Source organism: Papaver somniferum, chromosome 4 (genome assembly GCF_003573695.1).
Source record: "Papaver somniferum cultivar HN1 chromosome 4, ASM357369v1, whole genome shotgun sequence".
Taxonomy (NCBI): domain Eukaryota; kingdom Viridiplantae; phylum Streptophyta; class Magnoliopsida; order Ranunculales; family Papaveraceae; genus Papaver; species Papaver somniferum.
In genome coordinates this window covers 78,057,358-78,080,271 of record NC_039361.1, presented here as the reverse complement: position 1 = coordinate 78,080,271, position 22,914 = coordinate 78,057,358, and the positions used below count along the sequence as shown (strand labels likewise).

Genomic DNA, 22,914 nt, shown 5'->3' with positions numbered 1-22,914 from the left:
ATTAATCATAATTATAATACTTTAATTATAATATATAAAGACAATTATAATGTGGAAATAAAGTAAAGCACACACCAGAATTTTGTTAACATGGAAAACTACAATCTTTTAGAAAAACCCCAGGACATAGTCCAGTTTTGAATACTCAAAGAATTAAGACGCTACGGAAAGTAATCTGCAACTTCGTGTATACGAGACCAGACAATCTAAAATCCTAGGATTTAACAGTATTCCTGTTTTGATAATAGCTAGCACAACCTAAGTTCTCAATAGACGTTAGGATATTTGATATCCTAGCAGAACAAATGTTCCCTTTGAGACTAGATCTAGTAGATCTTCTTAATGGTTCACAAATTGCAACCAATCTTTCAACCGGTAAGATAAGATTCCTTTGGATCGTATTCCAAATAGTTACAGGATCAATACAGTTTGGTAACCAAACTCATTTTCCAATCACAATACAGAAATATATGATAAAAACCCAGTTTAGGGTCTGTTACCAGATCTGAAACTCCTTGGTTAAGAGATCAATCAAGACAATGACTACCCAAACAATCAATCTTGATTACAATAATAAAGTCACAAACAACTTGTAGATTTCAAAAGATTTATGTTTACCGAAATAAACAACTTTGCAATCAAGTCGCAGAAAGTCACACCTAAATAAAACAAAAAATAAAGTCTTCAAATCTTCAGTCTTCGATTTTATCTTAAAAGTAACAACCTACAAAACAACTTGATTCCTCTATTGATTTGTTGCACAGAACGGAGTCTGTTAACAATGGCAAATCAATAGACCTATATTACAGATCTAGAATCACTTAAATCTGTAGTGGTCAAATTTTCAAAGTCTTGAGTGACTTTATATCAGAAGAGAAAGATTGTGGAATAAACAAGAACTTGTATAAAAGTTAACATACTCGTTAGTTCACAATCAATTCAAAGAAAACTAAAATAATAATATGATTCTAGTTTCCTACTAATGGTACTAGTAGACGCTTCTTGATCCCAAAGAAGTCTTTAAACTAGCGGACGTAAGATATTTCTCCTAATTAGGTTACTCTCCTCTCCTAGTATTAAAATAATACTATTAGTCGGATACAACAGTGACTACGAAACGAAGTGCTTGCCTCAGGATAAGTTTGTAAGAAGAACAAACTTCATTATTTATAGACCAAGCAAGGAATTTCCATAACGAAAATATTCTCAATATATGAAATAAAGCACCTAAATTCGGTTTTGCCTGATTCCAACCAATATCCAACTGTACAACCAAAATCTCTCTTGGATAACTTAATATTAGCTAGCACTTAACTAATATATCTTTCCAGAGATATGTTTTACTTGCTGGTAAAACAAAAACATATTCACTCTAAAATATTAAAAATATCATCAATTATTTTGGTTTGGGATCTCACATTTAGTATCAAGATATATCTTTGAACAATTAATAAATAAGATTTCAACTCATGTTCAAATTACTCATTATGTCAACATCTTCAACTTTCCTATTTTGCAAACCCAATTTCTAAGTCACACAAACCCTAAAGTGGGACCGGTTCCAATAGGCAAAACCTATTTTGGAATCCTAACATATGTTGGAAGTCAAGGTAGAACTAGTCCCAATAGGCAAAACTGATTTGTCTAAGTCACGTAGGGATCAATTCTACCTTGACTCCCAACATGAGTTAGGATCAGTTCTACCTTGATTCCCTATATAGTTTAGAATCGGTCCAACCTTAAGATCATACCTATATAGATTGGTATCGGTCCAACCTCAAGATCTTCAGTGAAAACCGGACCTTTAATCCTCTTGATTTCTTTCAACTACGAAACAAGTTCGTAAGTCCACTTCCTTGAACTCATATAATTAAACATAGTTTTCCTAGGCATGAAATCCAACCTATGTTTATTACACAATCTAGTAACAAGTTACAAATATTATATGTTTATGTCACAATTACGAAGTTCAAAAGATAAGCGTTATGCTTCGTAATTATATACGTATATTCTTCCTTGACACTTTGATCATAATAAGATGATCAAGTGTCTAATACTAGAGTTTCATATATATAACTTCGCATGTTATGTTTTCAATTAAAAAAACAAGATAAAACTGGAATAAGTCAAGTTTGTAGTTATTAACCTCAAGCCGAAGGATAATGTCTTAGTTTTCTTCAGCCCGTATTCAGATATTCGTGAGTAACTTGACCAAATTCCAATATTTCTATCGTTCCTAGTCTAACCTAACGAAGTTGACTCTAGTTCACTTATTCATCGATTAGATATTTGGAACTAATATGACAAATAAACTTGACATACCAATGCTTGGTGGGTTCAACCAAGCAGTATTCTAACACAACTCAATATTAGCTAGCATAAATATACTTTACTTATATATTCTCCAAATATATGTTTTACTTACTAGGAAAGTAAAGAGATAAATTCGAAGATATAGATTTGAAAATCCTAAAAAAGATTCTCAAATATATCGGTTTGGGATCTCACCTTTTGTATCAAGGAATATATTTGAACAATAAATAATTAATATTTTAGCACATGTTCAAATTACTCATTATTTCAACATCTTGAACTTTCCTAAATAGTAATTCACCATATGAACAACAAAAATTGAAAGAAAAGTGAGAAAGGTATTATTGGAATCAAAAAATTGATATGCTAAAGTTTTTGATATAGTAGAAAAAAAAAGGGATTCAGTAAAAAACAATGACTCAAATGGTGCAACATTCTATATCAATATATATCTACCACCAAAAAAATGGTGGTGGATATATATCTTAGTTAAAAGCTATATATCCACCAAATGGGATAGTCCTCTTATGGCAATTATGACTCAAATAGGATTCAGTAAAAATAAATAAATGATGCAACATTCTATATCAATATATATCCACCACCAACATGGATGTCTTAGTTAAAAGCTCTCCTGGGAAATTCTTTAAGCCTTCTAGAAGGCTAAGACAAGGAGACCCTTTATTTCATATCTTGTCATTTTCTGCATGGAAGCCCTTTTCAGAAGCCTGATTACTGCTTAGCAGTTGAGATTGATTTATGGGACCAAACTTTGCCTAGAATCTCCTCTCATATGCCACCATCTTTTTGTTGATGACCGTATGATATTTTGTAAATCCCATATGAAATAATGCTAGAATCCAGTGAAAGTTTTCAGTGACTTTAGTAAATCCTCGGGCCAAATGATCAGCTTTTCTAAATTAGGTATCTTCTTCAGCAAAATACTGCCCCAGACATTGCTGACAACATCAGTAACTTCATGCAATTTTAAAAGCTTGAAATTAAGGGTAATACCTAGGTTCACCTCTCTTCACTAACAAAAAAAAAATTCAAACCTTCAAGCCATGTATTAACAAGCTTAAGTTAAGACTTGCTGGTTGGAAAAATGAAACTCTTTCCATAATATGTAAATCTACAATTATAAATTATGTTACCTCAACATCCAGCACATATCAGATGAACTGCTTCAAGCTCCAAAATCCACTTGTAAGGATATGAAAAAAAAAAATTCAAAGAGATTTTTTTCTGGAATAAGCATCCTTAGAAACCTAAGGGGTTATATTTCATTGCTTGGAACTCTGTATGTAAGACAAAGGAGATGGGTGATCTGGGGTGTAAGAATTTGGATTTCTTCAATAATGCTATGATCACTAAAATAACATGGAGGCTTATCTCTTAACCAAAATCAATGTGGTCTTCCACAATAAAAACCACTCACTTTGAGGGTCAAGAGGTCATCATAATGAGCATTAAACCAAAAGCGACTGATTCTTAGATTTGGAAAGGTATTTTGGAAGGAGTGGCCAATATCATAGATACTACAGATAGAAGGTAGAAAATGACTCAAAAATTCACAATTGGGAAGATAAATGGATAAACACCAAAGATAACATTCTAATTAAACCTCATCAACCTCCAAATGATATCACTACAATCAATCAGATTATAAATATCATATCCGAGTGGGATACTAGAGTATCTCTCTTGCACTTTGGTTATGTCTTGAAGATCAAACAACTGTTCAAGATACTAATTTCAACATTCAAGAAGAATATATCGTTATCTGGGGCCTTCATGACAAAGGAGTATCTACAATGACAAGCAAATTTATGAAAAGTTTAAGGGGGACACTGTAAACACTGTTTGGAAATATATTTGGAAAATGGATACTTCATCGGCCATACAACTTTTTCATATGAAAATGTGCTTATGGAATCCTTCCTACCAATGCCAAGACTGCTAGTATTTTCAGCTACATCGATCCTATATACAACTTCTGTAAAAGTGTAAATGATGACATTACCCCTACCCTGGCGTCTTGTCCTTTTTCTTCCTCTTTATGGACTCAACTATTTGGATCCCAATATCAAGTGTTTGGAGACTCCACTTTTCTTTTCTTTTTGGATTGCTTAACAAGTGGTCCCCCTCCCCCCCCCCCCCCTATCACCCTTTAAACAACTAGATCTCTACTTATAACACTACTTATTGGTTCACATGAAAAGCCAGATGTAACTTTATATTCAAAAATCTTACCCCAGTTGATGATTTTATAACTAACAATGCCAGACAACACCTTTGTTACTTTGATAAATTTATGCACAATCAGTACCACATCTTGAACAATCTTACTATCAAAGGGATACTCCATAAAAAAAATAACATCATGGAAAGAATCACCATGCACCACAAAGAAAAATTTGGATTCACTATTGATATTAGCACACTAGATCTTCATTTGATTGGAGCTAATGGAAACTACTACCAGTATACTAACTTTGCTCTTGTTGCTATGTCTTTCTCAGGGAATTATGTCGGATCAAGAAACTTTAAAGATTCTATCCCTGGAGATTACAAAGAAAGCAGAAGAGCAGAACTAGCATTGATCTGGGGTAAGGAATTTCAAAAAGCCATCATAGACTATCAAGCTCTGGACGATGCAACTTTAGAAAAATAAAATAAAGGAAGCTTAGAGTAGAAAAATTCAAGCCAGATTCAACCTAGGATTTCACCAAATATAAGGCAAATTTTTTGAAGGAATTGATTTTATGCTAGGTAATCTGATCAAGGTGGGGCAAGATCTGAAAAAAACGACAAACAGTTTAGCTAAGTTAGCAGTCGATGCTATCGTCTTAGGAAATTTAAATTGGAAAGGTCCAAACTTGTTGCAGTTAGTTCAAACCTTTCAGTCGGTAAACAATATTGACATTAGTAATATCTTGTATGCTAATGCAGGGACTTTGCATGGTGCTAACCTTAGCTCCGCCGTCAAAATGTCTGTGATTGAGTAGATTGAATCTAAGGTCTTTGATAGGGTTGAATGGCCATTCCTAATAGATGTCCTTAAGATATTTGGATTTTCTGAATACTGGTGTCAACTGATCTCTCAGTGTATAAGCACAACTAATATTTTCATTCTCTTAAATGGATCTCCTTGCACTTCTTTTACTCTTACTAGAGGATTAAGATAGGGAGATCCACTGTCTCCTGATAGGTGTCGTAAACACCTTCATTTTTATCTATTGTTTATGCTTTCTTTGCTATTATTCGTGTGAATTATGTATCTTATGTTTGCTTTTGAGTTTTATAGGTGTTTTGGAGTCATTGGAGCAAAAGGAAGTGAAACTCGCTCAAATCCATGATTTCTTCCCAATCATCTTGAAGAGAACAAAAAGAAGAAACTAGCAACGAAAGAATTAGTTCATTCCGGATTCATATGAGAAAGTTATTTGCAAAGCCATTGAATAATCCTGCCAGTTCCAGGGAACTGATAATACATGAATTAAGCAGGAAAATAAACTGTCAGTCCTCCAGAACCGACAGTTGAATGGAATAATGGCTGGCCCTTATCCAATCTATCGAGGTTCCTTGATAACTTAATCTTCTTTTACACCCAAAATTAGGACTTCATCAGAAATTCAGACACATTTTAAAAGGGGATCTGAGAAGAGTTTTGCTGCCGCTTGAAGCTTTGGTGAAACGAAATTTGCTGGGAAGAATATTTAATGAGGAGAAGGAACATATGATGTAGCTACATCGTCTGAGGTGAGTAGTGATGGCGATTGAAGAATTCAGAGTTCGAACTGGGCAAAGTTTTAAGCCGATATCGAGGTTCAGACCGGGAAGTAATTGAGATGGGAAATTAGTGAAGCTGTTGATTTATCTGCGTTGAATTGAGCAGGAAATAGTGGGTTGACCCTAAATTCGTATTTTGATATGGCATAGACAGAAATTCAAATTAAGAAATCAGCCAAGAGGGTTATCTGCTGGTGGTGTTGTTCTTGAAGAATTGAGGGATCGATCTGAACAAGGAAGTTGGGTTGTGATTGTAATCATGGCCGAACTGAAGGAATTAGAAGATGGCTTGGAGTTCAATTGGTGACTAATTCAAGAATGAAGCTGAAATTGTGTTCTTGTTGTTGCAGTTACCAAGTGTTGGCTAGAGTATTGCAGGTCAAGAGCTGGACATGGCCTGGAAATGGTTCAGCTGAACTGGTGCTGGTAATTATCTTTGAGCAGGGATGTATAATTGCCTGGGTTACTGCGAAGAAGATACAAGCAGGAAAGCTGAAATGAAGATAAATTTGCAGGCAGTGGTGGTGTTGCAGGTGATAATGCAAGTGCAATTGCAGTTAGGATCCAGAAGAGCAGTACAAGGAGATGGTGTGCTGATATTGCAGTACTGAGTTCTATTGAGTTTAAAGCAGAGAATGGCAGCAGTTGGTGGTATGAGTACAAGCTGCAGAGAAGGTTGATGCTGCCGCATACTTGGAAATGAGCTGTTACTGATAGGATGAAGCTAAGTAAAGAAGGGAAAGTGCTGGAATGGATTATGAAGCTGCAGATGGCCGAGATTGAAATCGATGGTGTTGCTGGCGAGCTGAAGTTGAACCTGCAGTGAAGTATAATGGAGATTCTTAGATGTATGTTAGGACATGATTTTGCAGAGAAAGAGCTGCTACTGGTAGGAATTGCAAAACTGGCGGTGCTGTTGTTTTCGAAACTGCAGGTAATGGATTGTGCGAGAGTGCAGCAAGGAATGGAATGATGGGAGTTGAGCTGCAATTTACTAGCTGGTGAAGGGCAGTGAAGGGTTTCATCTGAACTGAAGCACATGGAGTGATATTGTTGTGAGATGAATTAACAGTGGGTTTGCAATATGTGCATTTATCAAAGAGTAGCTTGAGCAAGTCAGCTGGAAACTTCTTATGGGCTACTACAGGGAAAGCACATGAGGAAGATTGAATGGATTTGTGGAGTTGGTACTGACAGGAAAGAAGATTATAGAAAAGTGAACTGAACTAGATGAATGTTAGGATTTGAATGCTGTGAATGTATGCAGAGAAGGAGATGAAAATAGGCCGGAATTAGGCCTGGAAATCACCCAGAAACAGCCAGAACTCGGCCAAAATCAGAGTCAGGCAAGTTGACTCACCGATTCAGTAGTTTTCTCAGATGGACTTGGGCCTCACTTGTGGGCTCTTTCAAGGACTGATTTTTGGCAGAAGGGTGCGACCAGATTTGGGAACTTGAGAAACATATAAAAAAGAGAGGGTTTCTATCTTTTAGAGGGGCTTTTTTATGATATTATCTTATTCTCTACTTTTGTTCTAGGGTTTAGAAAGATGAAACTATTATTTTTCTTCTTGTGATGAACTCCTATGCCATGAGTATCTAGATTTTATTATTGGTTAAGGAATAAGATGGATTTTCATTCAATAAATTAGTTTTGTCTCCATGTTTTGTCGATTATGATTCGCTAGAAATTTCGCCATGTATGATTGATTATTAGTTTTGTCAAGTTGCAAATTGGTAGAACTCGTAATCATATCTATTGCTAGTTTAGGGTTTATTATACGTAAACGTGATACACCTTGAATACACGTAGCATAATTTTGATTATTGCTTGTAGTGATACATCGTAGTAGTCACATGTGGATCATAACCTTTGTTAAAATGGATTAGTGCTTTTACACGTTCGTTTGTATTGATTAGTCTTATTTCATAGAACTTAGTGCTCTTAGGGAGTTAAACTTAATTGTGCTTTTAAACTTTAGGTTGCTTTCTAGGAAGAATTCACTTTCGCATCTTTTAATGTGTTTGTTGATGACAAGAGGAAATTAGCGGGATATTCTTGCGATCAAGGTATCCTAGGACTTTTGATAAAAGTTGAGATTAAATATCAATTATAGTTATTGTTACAAATTCATGTTTGTGAATGAAAACTAATCCTTGACCAATATCTTCATCTCATTGATTTGCTTGTTTATTTCATTATTTGCTTTTAGTTTATTTTCCTTTACATAAAAATCAGAAATCCCCCTTGTTTGTATAGGAAACCGAAACAACTTGACAACCTAGATCCTCTATGTGGGAACGATCCTTTCTTACCCTTGCTATATTTTATATTTTGAGTAGTGATAAAGTAATTTATTTTTGACGCATACGACAGCGATCAAATTTTGGCGCCGCTGCCGGGGAGGCAGCGGTTGTCACTTGTTTTTGGTTTTGGTTTTGTTTTTATCTTCTGGTTGTTAACCTTGTTTTGAGAATCGTGTTTCAGGTACCAATTTCTATGGACGGAGCATATTGGAACAACGGATACGGTTTTCAACAACCTCAACAATATGGAAACTACCAACCATCTCAGGGTTATAGTCAACACCAATTCATTGGTTATGATCAATATCCTACGGAATACTGTGGTCCTTTTACATATCAACAACCTTATGGCGGGTATGTGTGTGAACAACCACAAGGATTGGAGGATTCTTATGCTCGTGAACAACAAGTCTCTAACTTGTTAGACAACTTTTCCAACTTTTTAAGACAAAAGTTTCAAAAAGATAAAGAGGCTACAAACGAGCAACTCCAAGAACTTCGTGAAGGTATGGATATCTTACGAAGAAGCATTAATGAATACAAGGAAGAAAGGTATGAAGAAGAACTTTGTTTTCAAAACAATAACTATTCTAATGTGCCTGTGGTTTGTGATGAATATTTGATTGATTCTACTGTTGAAAAGGGCCAACCTTTGGGGTCTTTCGTTGATAATTGTGTAACTACCTCAACTCTTGATCTTAATAATGATCATTCACCTATTCAAAAGGATGAGATTGAGATTAGAAACATTAAATTCAACGAGAACCAATCTTATGTTAACTATGAAAGTGATGATGATTATGAAGATACATCTCTTGAACCAACTCATGGTGACATTTCCCAAAGGTGTAAAGCGGAATCTTTTTGGGATCAAAATGAAGACGAAGAGGAATATGTTGACACTTGTGTAGATTAATCAAGCATTGATCTTAATAATAATCAAGAGCCTATTCAAAGGGTGGAGCTTGAGGATGATGCATTTTTGAGTCTTCTAAAAAGTTCCTTATAGCGAAATTTGCAGCCGGAAAAGAGTTTGAGCCTAATGATGACGAGTATGTTGAGAATGTGACCGTTATGACCAATATTGTGGAAGACCCAATTGATCTTGCAAAGGATTATAATGATGATGTTAATGCCGAGACTTTAGTTAAGGTAGAAACGGATGAAGAATGGTTGTAAGGTTTGATAGAGGACCATGATATAAAAGAGGTGAGTAATTCACTTGAGTTTTTCAAGGATGAAGAGGATTATGTGATACAAGAGATTGTGCAAGGTTTGTCTAACCCTTTGCATGTTGTTTCTTCTCCTTTACCTCTTGTTGGTTTGAATGTATGTGCTTCGAGAATATTGTTGAATGACTTTGTTTCTCGATTTCCACCATTAGAAACATTTGATTCTCATATTATGAATGTTTGCATAGAAGAAACCATAGAAGTTCCTGAATTTTATGTTCTTTATACACTTCCAAGTGTGGACAAGAATAAGTGTGGGGGAAACTTCTATTGGGCTATAGCTTCACTTTTGCTTTATTATACTAATGTTTGTGTGAAGTTACTGTGTGCAGAACAGGTTCTATGGGTGGATCCCCAAATTTTCCGATTGTTAGTATATGGGGAGTGAATCTTACAAGAGTCAAGTCGGGCCGTCGACTTTAAAACTAGCGCTTAATGGGAGGCAACCCATAGGTTCTGTATTTCTTATCCTTTTGTTTTTTCTTTTGTTATTTACATATCATGTTAAAATTTCTCACCTTGACTTTACTAGGACGATTCAATTACATTGAGGACAGTGTAAAGTTTAAGTGTGGGGGAGTGGTTAAGCATGTTTTTTTTTATAAAACAAAAAAAAATTTAAAAAAAGTATTGCATAAAACCTCCAACTTTTAGAGATTTTAGAGTCACTAGCATACTTCTAGGTATGTTTACATAGAGAATTCTGACCGACATAACTGAACTTGGAAGTGTTAGGGAACTATATTCAGATTTCTTGCTTGTTAGAGTGTTAAATAATGGATTTAATCATGCCGGTGATGCAAATTAGGAGCAGGGAGAAATGCATTATTAGAGTTGCTGATCAATCATTAGTGGAGACTACCCTATTTATATCATGTGAGGCACCAAACAGAAATTTTTCCATCTAACTAAAGAGCTTTCTTTTGAGTGTGTGTCATCGTACGTTAATTCCGGGTAGAATGGTGAGCTACCCAACTTCACACCAATTTTCAGCACTATTTTTGATCTCTTGAGTGCTAATTTTGTCAATCATGAGGGTGACGTCTATGGATGAAAGCCTCCTTCTTGTAGTTCGATTTGCAGTTAGCACCATTCTCTCTCTCGACAACAACGGATCCATAGAAACGCTACCATCATCAACAACAAGGAGCAACATCAAAATCTACAAGGAAAGTTGAAGACGTTCAAGGTTTACAAGCAACGGAACGAGAAAAAAGAGCAAATTTTATATCCAAGTAAAGCAACATACAATGAGAAGATTTTTACATATACGTTGAAGACTTATTTACAAGAGCAAAGAAAAGCAAAAGGTGAGAATTATTGAAGTTTATGATTTCGAGACGATACAAGTTGTGAAGAATCAAGCGGTAAAGTACTTTTCCCATGGCCATGGCCATGGTTTGTTTTATTTTGTTTTGTATTTTATTTCTCTTATTGAAAAAAAAAAAAACGATGATAAGAGAAATTTTGGTATTTTGGGTTTTTATTTATTTTATAATCCGTGGGGAAGGAAAATCTATAAGGAAGTCTCAAGCGACAAGGATTTAAGATAAAGAGTTACAAATTGTCAAGGAATTACGAAGTTCAAGTGTTTATCATCAATAGTTGAAGACGAAGACTAAGAAGATGAAGACGAGGAACCGAAGAAGTTTCTATTGGATGCGGTGAGAATGGTGTTATCATCATTGCAATCGGATGTGAAGGTAAGTAAGTAATCTCATCCTCGATAATAGTGGTTGATTTCCTTTCTTAGAGATCATCAGAAAAAATGGTTTTTCAAAATGTTAAAAGATGTGGGTTTTTAAAATATTTCGGAAGTTGTCCTTCCCACCATTCAACGTGTTGCAGGATTTCTCTCTTCATTCCTACCTGCACTCATGTGAGAACCATAAAAAGCCGTCTTTTTGAGTGCAATTATCATAAAACCATTATTGGTGAGGCAGAAGTCGAGGCGAAATGCTTATTGATCGCTCTAAAACACGCGTTCTTTCATTATGGTGTGGTTATTTCTCACTCAACATTTAAGAATGAGAATATGTTCTTTGGTATTTCTAACTTCTTACGCTTTGAAGTTGTAAGTTTTAGTTTGATTTGCTCGAGGACTAGCAAAGTCTAAGTGTGGGGGAATTTGATAGGTGTCGTAAACACCTTCATTTTTATCTATTGTTTATGCTTTCTTTGCTATTATTCGTGTGAATTATGTATCTTATGTTTTCTTTTGAGTTTTATAGGTGTTTTGGAGTCATTGGAGCAAAAAGAAGTGAAACTCGCTCAAATCCATGATTTCTTCCCAATCATCTTGAAGAGAACAAAAAGACAAAACTAGCAACGAAAGAATTAGTTCATTCCGGCTTCATATGAGAAAGTTATTTGAAAAGCCATTGAATAATCCTGCCAGTTCCAGGGAACTGATAATACATGAATTAAGCAGGAAAATAAACTGTCAGTCCTCCAGAACCGACAGTTGAATGGAATAATGACTGGCCCTTATCCAATCTATCGGGGTTCCTTGATAACCTTATCTTCTTTTACACCCAAAATTAGGACTTCATCAGAAATTCAGACACATTTTAAAAGGGGATCTGAGAAGAGTTTTGCTGCCCATTGAAGCTTTGGTGAAACGAAATTTGCTGGGAAGAATATTTAATGAGGAGAAGGAACATATGATGTAGCTACATCGTCTGAGGTGAGGAGTGATGGAGATTGAAGAATTCAGAGTTCGAACTGGGCAAAGTTTCAAGCCGATATCGAGGTTCAGACCGGGAAGTAATTGAGATGGGAAATTAGTAAAGTTGTTGATGTATGTGCGTTGAATTGAGCAGGAAATAGTGGGTTGACCCTAAATTCGTATTTTGATATGGCATAGACAGAAATTCAAATTAAGAAATCAGCCAAGAGGGTTATCTGGTGGTGGTGTTGTTTTTGAAGAATTGAGGGATCGATCTGAACAAGGAAGTTGGGTTGTGCTTGTTATCATGGCCGAACTGAAGGAATTAGAAGATGGGTTGGAGTTCAATTGGTGACTAATTCAAGAATGAAGCTGAAATTGTGTTCTTGTTGTTGCAGTTACCAAGTGTTGGCTAGAGTATTGCAGGTCAAGAGCTGGACATGGCCTGGAAATGGTTCAGCTGAACTGGTGCTGGTAATTATCTTTGAGCAGGGATGTATAACGGCCTGGGTTACTGCTAAGAAGATACAAGCAGGAAAGCTGAACTGAAGATAAATTTGCAGGCAGTGGTGGTGTTGCAGGTGATAATGCAAGTGCAATTGCAGTTAGGATCCAGAAGAGCAGTACAAGGAGATGGTGTGCTGATATTGCAGTGATGAGTTCTATTGAGTTTAAAGCAGAGAATGGCAGCAGTTGGTGGTATGAGTACAAGCTGCAGAGAAGGTTGATGCTGTCGCATACTTGGAAATAAGCTGTTACTGATAGGATGAAGCTAAGTAAAGAAGGGAAAGTGCTGGAATGGATTATGAAGCTGCAGATGGCCGAGATTGAAATCGATGGTGTTGCTGGTGAGCTGAAGTTGAACCTGCAGTGAAGTATAATGGAGATTCTTAGATGTATGTTAGGACATGATTTTGCATAGAAAGAGCTGCTACTGGTAGGAATTGCGAAACTGGCGGTGTTGTTGTTTTCGAAACTGCAGGTAATGGATTGTGCGAGAGTGCAGCGAGGAATGGAATGATGGGAGTTGAGCTGCAATTTACTAGCTGGTGACGGGCAGTGAAGGGTTGCATCTGAACTGAAGCGCATGGATTGATATTGTTGTGAGATGAATTAACAGTGGGTTTGCAATATGTGCATTTATCAAAGATTAGCTTGAGCAAGTCAACTGGAAACTTCTTATGGGCTACTACAGGGAAAGCACATGAGGAAGATTGAATGGAGTTGTGGAGTTGGTACTGACAGGAAAGAAGATTAAAGAAAAGTGAACTGAACTAGATGAATGTTAGGATTTGAAAGCTGTGAATGTATGCAGAGAAGGAGATGAAAATAGGCCGGAATTAGGCCTGGAAATCACCCAGAAACAGCCAGAACTCGGCCAAAATCAGAGTCAGGAGAGTTGACTCACCGATTCAGTAGTTTACTTAGATGGAATTGGGCTTCACTTGTGGGCTCTTTCAAGGACTGATTTTTGGCAGAAGGGTGCGACCAGATTTGGGAAATTGAGAAACATATAAAAAGAGGAACCCTGATTTTGGGCATACCAAAATCTTTCTAGGCATACAAAACAATAGTCCCATCTTGGGTGACCTTATAAGGGGTACCCTATGGGTAGTTCAATTACCTATATACCCTTAATACAAAAATCTAAAATCAGTTTTCCAAAAAATCAAAATCAGTTTCCCTTACCATCTCTTCTACCTCCTCCTCCTCTAGCCGAACTCTTCCCCCTCCTGCGAAAAAAAAAATTCATCATCGTGATTAATTGTCGATTCGTAAAAATTTGATCGTCGATTAAACTCAACCACATAATGACTCGTACAAAGAAAAGCAGGGACTAGGCAAACCAAATCGTCTTCTAATCTATCAATTGAAGAAGAAGAACCAATTGAAGATGAAGGTGTAGAAACTGAAAATCAACCACCAATTGACCAGAAATTGAACCAACTGCATCTCCAACTCCGGAAATGAGGATAAGAAAGCAAGTTTTACAAACCCAATCTCCTATTTGTTGTTTTTCATCGTTTAAATGACAGTTACAGTGTTGGGTTCGGCTCAAAAAATAACAAATTGATGTTCGACTCATACGATTTTCGAAATATAAGCCGAACCGGTAATTATTTTTTTTCCGAGCTATTCAGGATGTTGTTCGGCTTACTACGAAACTTTCATATGAGCCGAACTAGTGTCTAGCAAACAGTTCGGCACATGCAGTAAACAGATTCAGTAAGCCGAACCGTTCATCAATTGGTAGATTCGGCTCATAGATGTGAGCCGAACTTCAACCCTTTTCACTGAACCATGATTCAAAAAAACTAACTTTTGATAATTGAGAGCTATAGAAGTGAGATTAAGTATAGGATATAAGTGTACCTGTGTATTAGAAGCATTGGGTTCCTCATCAATGTCTTCATCATCAGGATTTGGCTCATAAAAATCATCATCTTGAGTTTGTGTTTGAGTTTGAGCTTGAGTTTGAGTGGGTGTAAAATCATTCTCATAATCTAAGAAATCAACCATTTCTGGATCATTGTTGTACTTGATATGTATTTCCTAGGTTTTTTAGATGAATGATGACCCTCCTCATGCTCCATTGAATCAAGAATTAGAATTTTCTCACTTTCTCCTCAAATTTTTCATCTAAACAACTCTTATAATTCTGAAAATTATTTTAATCACTAAACAAAATATTTAATCACTAATCAAGATTATTAACACTAATATGTAAAGGGCAGATTTTCCATTAAAAAATTTTTGGGTTAAGGGGATATCTGATTTTGCTATTTCACAACCTTTTTTTGTCTTCATTCAGTATGCCTTGGAAGATTTTGGTATGCCCAAAATTATAGTTCAAAAAGAGAGGGTTTCTATCTTTTAGAGGGGCTTTTTTATGATATTATCTTCTTCTCTACTTTTGTTCTAGGGTTTAGAAAGATGAAAACTATTATTTTTCTTCTTGTGATGAACTCCTATGCCATGAGTACCTAGATTTTATTATTGGTTAAGGAATAAGTTGGATTTCCAAATATGGGTTTTCATTCAATAACTTAGTTTTGTCTCCATGTTTTGTCGATTATGATTCGCTAGAAATATCGCCATGTATGATTGATTGTTAGTTTTGTCAAGTTGCAAATTGGTAGAACTCGTAATCATATTTATTGCTAGTTTAGGGTTTATTATACGTAAACGTGATACACCTTGAATACACGTAGCATAATTGTGATTATTGCTTGTAGTGATACATCCTAGTAGTCACATGTGGATCATAACCTTTGTTAAAACGGATTAGTGATTTTACACGTTCGTTTGCATTGATTAGTCTTATTTCATAGAACTTAGTGCTCTTAGGGAGTTCAACTTAATTGTGCTTTTAAACTTTAGGTTGCTTTCTAGGAAGAATTCACTTTCGCATCTTTTAATGTGTTTGTTGATGACAAGAGGAAATTAGCGGGATATTCTTGCGATCAAGGTATCCTAGGACTTTTGATAAAAGTTGAGATTAAATATCAATTCTAGTTATTGTTATAAATTCATGTTTGTGAATGAAAACTAATCCTTGACCAATATCTTCATCTCATTGATTTGCTTGTTTCTTTCATTATTTGCTTTTAGTTTATTTTCCTTTACATAAAAATCAGAAATCCCCCCTTGTTTGTATAGGAAACCAAAACAACTTGACAACCTAGATCCTCTCTGTGGGAACGATCCTTTCTTACCCTTGCTATATTTTATATTTTGAGTAGTGAGAAAGTAATTTATTTTTGACGCATACGACATCGATCATCTCCCTGTCTGTTTATTTTGTGTATGGAGTCATTTTCAAGGTATCTCATCCATGCTGAGCAGTCCAACCTTATTCATGGCCTCAAAATCACTAAACATGCTCCTAGCATCTCTCATCAGCTTTTTGCAGATGATTGCCTTCTGTTTACTAAAGCTACTCACAATGAATCTAGAAACCTTATGTTTCTAATTAAGGATTTTAGTAATATTTCTATCCAAATGATTAATTTTGAAATATCTGCTTGTTTTTTCAGTAAGAACGTTTTCCCTGATCAGTGTGCATCCCTTATTAGGTCTATGAATGTTAGGAAAATAAAAATGAACGAGAAGTATCTTGACATTCCTATTTTCATCAGTAGAACTGAGCCAATGTCATATTCAATACCCATTATGATTCTAGAGTAGCTAACTAGAAAGGTAAGAAAATAGCACAGTCTGGTAGATCCATTCTTGTTCAGCACACTCTTAAATCCTCAACGAACTATCATATGAACTTTTTTCTTCTCCCTGATACTATCATTGACAAAATGGAGAAATCACAAAGGGATTTCTGGTGGGGTAAAAATGGTCATAGGGGTTACCAATTTAAAAAATGGGAAAAGGTCTTCACTCATAAGCTTCAGGGTGATTTAGGTTTTAGAAATTTAAGAAAAATGAATCTAGCTCTTCTCACCAAAACAACTTGGTTTTTAATCTATAGTCCTAATGAATTCTGGGTCAAAATTCTCAAGTTTAAGTATTTCAAAAATTGTCACCCTCTGCATTATAAAAAAACCTTGGAATATGTCATGAGTTTGGTATAATATCTGTCATGAACTAGATATCCTAAAAGAGCATGCTCACTGGGATATTAGAAATGGTAGCTCTTTTAATGCTTTCTCTGATAATTGGATCCTTAATCCAACTTTTCATCTCTGTATTAATCAACCCAATCCCAACTATAGGGTCTCTGATTTTATTAACCATGATACAAAAAAATGGAATGTTTCTTTAGTGCAAGATTTCTTTACTAGGGAAAATTGTTTAAAAATTTGCAGCATGAGAATTCCCATTTCTGGTGATGATATCCTTATTGGCCTTATAACAAGAATGACATATTAACAGTTAAATCTGTTTACAAATTGCTAGCTAATGAACTCCCTCATAATTCAGTCAATAATCTTGACATTGAAGTGCACAACGCCCTTTGGAAGTCTCCTATATTTCCTAGAACTCAACTCTTTTTGTGGAAATGTGTGGAAATATTCTTCCTACATGTAGTAAGTTAGCTAGGTACAATAATAACCATGATACTAGATGCAAAGTTTGTAATCCTAATGCTAGCGAAACCCCAGAGCATATGGTATTTCATTGTCCCTTTGCTAAAGATGTTTGGTCTAACCAATTGTCAGTCAACTTATTTTGCAGGATTTGAATTCTAACATTAGCTTGAAAGCTTGAGTATCTAAATGGCTCACTACAGGCCACTTACAAAATTATCTAGTTATAGCCATGAATATTATATGATGTATTTGGAAGAATAGATGTTCTAAAGTCTTTGAAGATAAAACTCTTAACCCCCAGGCCACAACTAGGACTGCACCTAGAATACCTGAAGAAACTATCAATACTCTAGTATCTGTTGCCATTACTAATACTATTAATAAAGTTTCAGACAAAGAGCCTAGTTTCCTGCACCAAATTTCAAAAGATAGTCTAGTCTTTTTTTGTGATGTTTCTTTTTACAAGGATACTAACAAATATGGCATTGGAACTGTAGCAATGAAACCTGCAGGTGAATTTCAAAGGCTGCAAACTAGCATCAGGAATGGAAGCAAGCCCTGAAGCTGCTGAATGTTGTGCTCTTCTAGAGGATGCCATATGAATCAAATAGATCAATTTTCGAGATGTTTATTTAGTTAGTGATGCCAAAAATGTTATGGCATATCTTAATAATAAAATAAAGACAAACTAGTTGGGCCTCCTGCTCAGTCCTTTTTTTTAAAGATGTTTATTCTCTATATAAAAACATAGTTTTTTCGAGCGACGTGGTTAACCGGAGCTTCTGGTTGATTCTGACCCCACCAAATTCTTTTAATGGAAATTTATTTGACGTGGTGGAAAATATTTTCTGGTCCACATGATTTTTTTTTTAATAGAAATGGAATTACTTGTATTACCAAAAGAAAAAATCTTCAAAAACTAAATATCTTGCCAAAAATATATTAAATCAAGAAACGATCACGTAATCACAATTTTTTAGTAAAAAATAGTAATCAATCATGCATCAATCATATAATTAATCAATCGTGTAACTAATAAATTAAAAAACAATAAAGAAAAATGTCTAATGCTCGCTTACAATTATCAAAATCATTATTTTCTAAATTACAAATCCATACTATTAATTAAAACTAAAAGATTGAAATTACATTTGCATGAGAATTAAAAAAAAAATTAAGTAAGTTATGGGTACTAACCTTTGAATCAGATGCTGTGGATTTTTTCATGAAAACTTTTTAGTGATCCTGTCCAATTATATAAAAAAACAGTATTAGAAAAATACACAATTGATAGATAAAAAAGTCGAAATCCAAATTGAGACACAAGAAAATACAAGCATACAAAAGTTGAAGTAATAAAAAAAAATTCTCATTTTCATATTGCTTTTCTTAAATTTGTTCATACCATAATTAAAAATAAAAAACATCTAAAGTGAAAAGTAAATTATTTAGTGATCTCTTGGTATGTAATATATTTTTTATAGAAAAATATTTGAAGCAATTTAAATACTCAATGTAATATATTTTTATTACAATAATATCTCCAACAATTAATTACAGTAATCTGAGAATAGTGTGGTTACTCAAAATTAGGAAAGTTCGGTAATAATTCGGGTGTTGTTTCCCAGACCGTAGATTTTTCCTCTAAGCCGATAATTTTCTTTCAGGAAATTATGGACTTCGATGTTCTCTATATAAAGAACTCGAGTAAATGTAAGGTCTCATCGTCTTCGTGCTGTTTTTTTTCCTTTGTTTCTACGGTTTAGCTTTTTTATTTCTCAGTTTTTTTAACCTGCAGGTGATCATGTACCTTTTCTCCTTATATTGGCGATAGCTTAAAGTCGTGTATTTAGAAGGTGATAAATTTACTGTTTTGTTCTGTGCTATTGTGTTGTGTGATTGTAATTTTTTGTTTACATTCTGAGGCTTTGTGGTCCTAATAATAAAAAATCACACTAAAGGTTTATTTTTTTTACTGATTTTGTTTTGCAGTTGTAGATGATGTATCATCATAGCGCTTGATGAATTGTTGAAATTGAATTTTTCGGTTCACTTCTAGGACCTTTTTCTTTTCTATATGTAGTAATCTTTGTTTCTTATTTTTTCCCTGTTTCCTATGATTTTTACCCAGGTATACATTTTATTGTGGAATAGTTTCTTAAAAATGTTTCTACACATGGCTTCAGGTAACTTGGTTTGATTCTGTTTATGGGCATTTCTTTTACTTTCAACAATCATAAAATCATATTTAATCATTACTTTTTTTTATTCATTCAATTAAGAAAAAATAATAATAATATTTTTGAAGGGAAAAAAATAATCGTGAAATCCTATTTGTTGTCGGTTTCTGTTTTGTATATATTTGTGATTGAGATTGAGAGATATAAACCTTCCAGCATTGTTATTGTTATTACCCTTTTTAACAGATGTATGTGTCCTTAGTATGATTAAAAGGGATTGCAATCACATAATGGAGCTAAATGGTCCGATGGAGGCGAGCTGATGTGTTATGGCTGAATTTTTTGGGCAAGGTTTTAAGATTTTTGGAATGTGTAGCTTGCTTGAAAATCTACTTGATCCACTCATTTGAAAATATATTCAATCATATTTAAAGAGAAACTATGTGTTTCTACAAAGTGATTTGTGCTCATTGTAATACAAATATTGTGGCCAGATTGAAATGATTATCAATTCAATAAACTTGTGAGTTCCTGCTAGATCCTCTGGTTTGGTGTAGAAAAATGTGTGTATCTGGTATAGGCTTTTGTGCGGTTTCATCTTAAACAACAGACAGTTTAATGATATTTGCGGTAAATACCATATTGAAAATATTTCTTTCAAGTTGATGATTTTGAAAATCTATAAATATTCTCATTAACGATACATGTAGAATATCCAGTTGCAATATTTACACCATTTTGACATCATTTTATTTCCTTGATTAAATAGGTGAAAAAAGATATTACCATGCTAACTGTTGCATTATTTACATAATTTTGGCATCATATTTCTTGCCTCGAATAAAATGATTCCGGCTAAAAGGATTAAGAAAATGTAAAACGGTAATTCTTTTTAGCCCACCAGTATAACCCACCATTAAACCCACCGCTGATGTGGCGTTGACATGGGTGAACTTTTCTGTTTCGTAGGATTTCTCTCTGCTATGGTGTAGTTGTTTTTTCTTTCTCTGTTATCTCTGCTGCCATTGAAGAACATCTAAAGAAGAACTTAAATCCATCAAAGAAGAAAAAGAACTACCACTAGGTAATTTGTAAACAGACCCTTATTAATAATCAGACGGAATTTAATTAATCACAATTTTTTATTTATTAGGGTTTATAAATCTTAAATCATTTATATGATTCAGGTAAGAATATTCTATATGATTTCCATAAGTCGATGAGGTAAGAAAATTTTACATTCCTGATGGTATGCCTACTAGGATAATTAGCTCTCAACTCTCGTGTACCCGTGGAAGGCATACAGGTGAATAACTATAGTGATAGTTAGAAAATGTGCGAACCCTCGACTCAATTAATTTAACGGGAATAATCCATTCTACAGAGATCAAATCGAGATGATCATAAAATGCAGAGCGTCCATCTATAATAGAGAATTGATTAGGGAAGTTGAAATCTTGGTCATTATACAGTTGATTTTAAAGGAGATGTGATTATGATTTTGGATGGAATCCATGATGATGTTTAGCATTGTTGTGAAGAAAACAACCAATCTCTGTCTTTTTTCTCCTTCGTTACCCTCTTTTTTCTTCGACCTAAATCAACAACGAAAAGAAGAAAAACAAAAATCACATTGGCAGAATGAAAACAATGAAAACCTAAAAATTCAATCCACGTCGGCGCCTTCTCAGCAGTGGGTTTGACCGGTGGGTTGAGTAGAATCACTGAATGTAAAAACTTTGTATAAAATGATTTCGGCTAAAAGCAGTAAGAAAATCTGAAGACTTTCTAAACTTGGATAATAGTTCATTTGGAAATAAATCAACTCTAGATGGAAAAAAAAAATCTTAAGGATTTTTTTTAGTACATAATGACTTTATCAAAAGCTCATTTTTGGATTATCATAACATACTTCAATTTCTCTGAGCGTGGGATGTTTATTTGACGTAGAAATTGATGGGATAAATCATATTGAACGTGGAGGACGTCTTTCCCCTAATTCAATGTGTACACACTTTGATTTTTAGAGATCATTGGTAAAGAAAATTTGTTCATATTTTATTTTGACGATACAATAATTCATGCAACAGGAACATCATCGAGTACAAGGACTAAATATTAGAGCCAGTAACTCCGAAAGAAGCAAGGATAAATCGTTTACGACTTATGGGTGTGATATTGGAAAGAAAAACAAGAGAAGACGAGGAATATATTTCATCTCGGATGCAGGTGAAGATCTATGTGTATTTACGGTGTGCATGGAATTTTAAATTTTGTTCCAGATTTTATTACAGATGCATTTTTGTTGAATCTTGATTCATGTAACAGGAAAATACTCAAATAAATCATTTGAACACGTAGAACCATGCTGGTAACCGTGGAAGAAGCAAAATTAAATCAGCGTATGTGTGTGATATTTGAAGAGGAGAGACAAGGGAAGACGAGAAGTGCATACCAAAAACTCGGATTCAGGCGTTTATTTCTAAGCATTTTTGTGTCCAACGGAGCTAAAGAGGTATGACGTTAGGTGTAATACCAAACCATGATTTGGGTATAGGTTGGAATTTTGTGCATTAAATTCATCTATTGCTAGAAAAAAGAAAAACATGTCATTGAGAGAGTTTTGAACCCATAAGAGAGGAAAGAAAAACATTTTAATGCGCTAATGTAATGTGTGTGTAGGAAATTTGCAATCAGTAGTGACACTGAAAAATCCACGACTGGATCTAGAACAAGCGATAAATAAATAAACCGTCAGAGACATAAAAATAAGGTTGCAAAGGTGGGGGTCAGACATTAATAAGGGGTGGCCGTTTTTTACGACAATATGAAGTTGATGTGTATGCATGCTTAGAGGAAATGATCAACACACTGTTCGGGCTGAGTTGTATTGCAAATCACAAGTTGCATTAGTAAGAGGAGACACCGATGGAGAAACTAATAGAAAGAGAATTGTATTGCCTTCTGCTTTTACAGGTAGTCCAAGATACATGATAGAGCATTATAAAGATGAAATTCCAATCTGTAGATGTAAGGACCTATCCGATATCTTTCTAACGTTCACTTGCAATCCAAAGTGGTCTGAGATCCATAGTGAGCTGTACTGATTCGTGGGCAACGTGGAGATAATAGACCAGATATTGTGAGTAGAGTTTTTAATTTAAATTTAAAGGAGCTGATGAAAGATCTCTGTGGAAGAATCATTTTGGGACGGTGACTGCAAGTATGTTTTTTAGAATTTTTTGGTATACATGTTAGCTTTATATACATCCAATAAATTAAGTTGTTGTTGTCTATTGATAGTTAGTTGCAGATAACTGCAAGTTTTGAGGTTTATGAGTCTCACTAAGCATTTATTCAGGCATGGAATATGATGG

The 22,914-nt window shown here is 34.7% G+C and overlaps 2 long non-coding RNA genes across 2 annotated transcripts; both read left to right on the top strand.

Moving 5' to 3' along the window:
- The first annotated feature begins 19,129 nt into the window (after positions 1–19,129).
- LOC113274015 lies at positions 19,130–19,993 on the top strand. The gene is made up of 2 exons (XR_003322710.1): positions 19,130–19,213; positions 19,350–19,993. It is a non-coding gene; the product is annotated as an uncharacterized LOC113274015 (long non-coding RNA).
- Positions 19,994–20,360: 367 nt separating this feature from the next.
- LOC113274014 lies at positions 20,361–22,802 on the top strand. The gene is made up of 4 exons (XR_003322709.1): positions 20,361–20,621; positions 21,628–21,766; positions 21,866–22,052; positions 22,220–22,802. It is a non-coding gene; the product is annotated as an uncharacterized LOC113274014 (long non-coding RNA).
- The last annotated feature ends 112 nt before the right edge of the window (positions 22,803–22,914 follow it).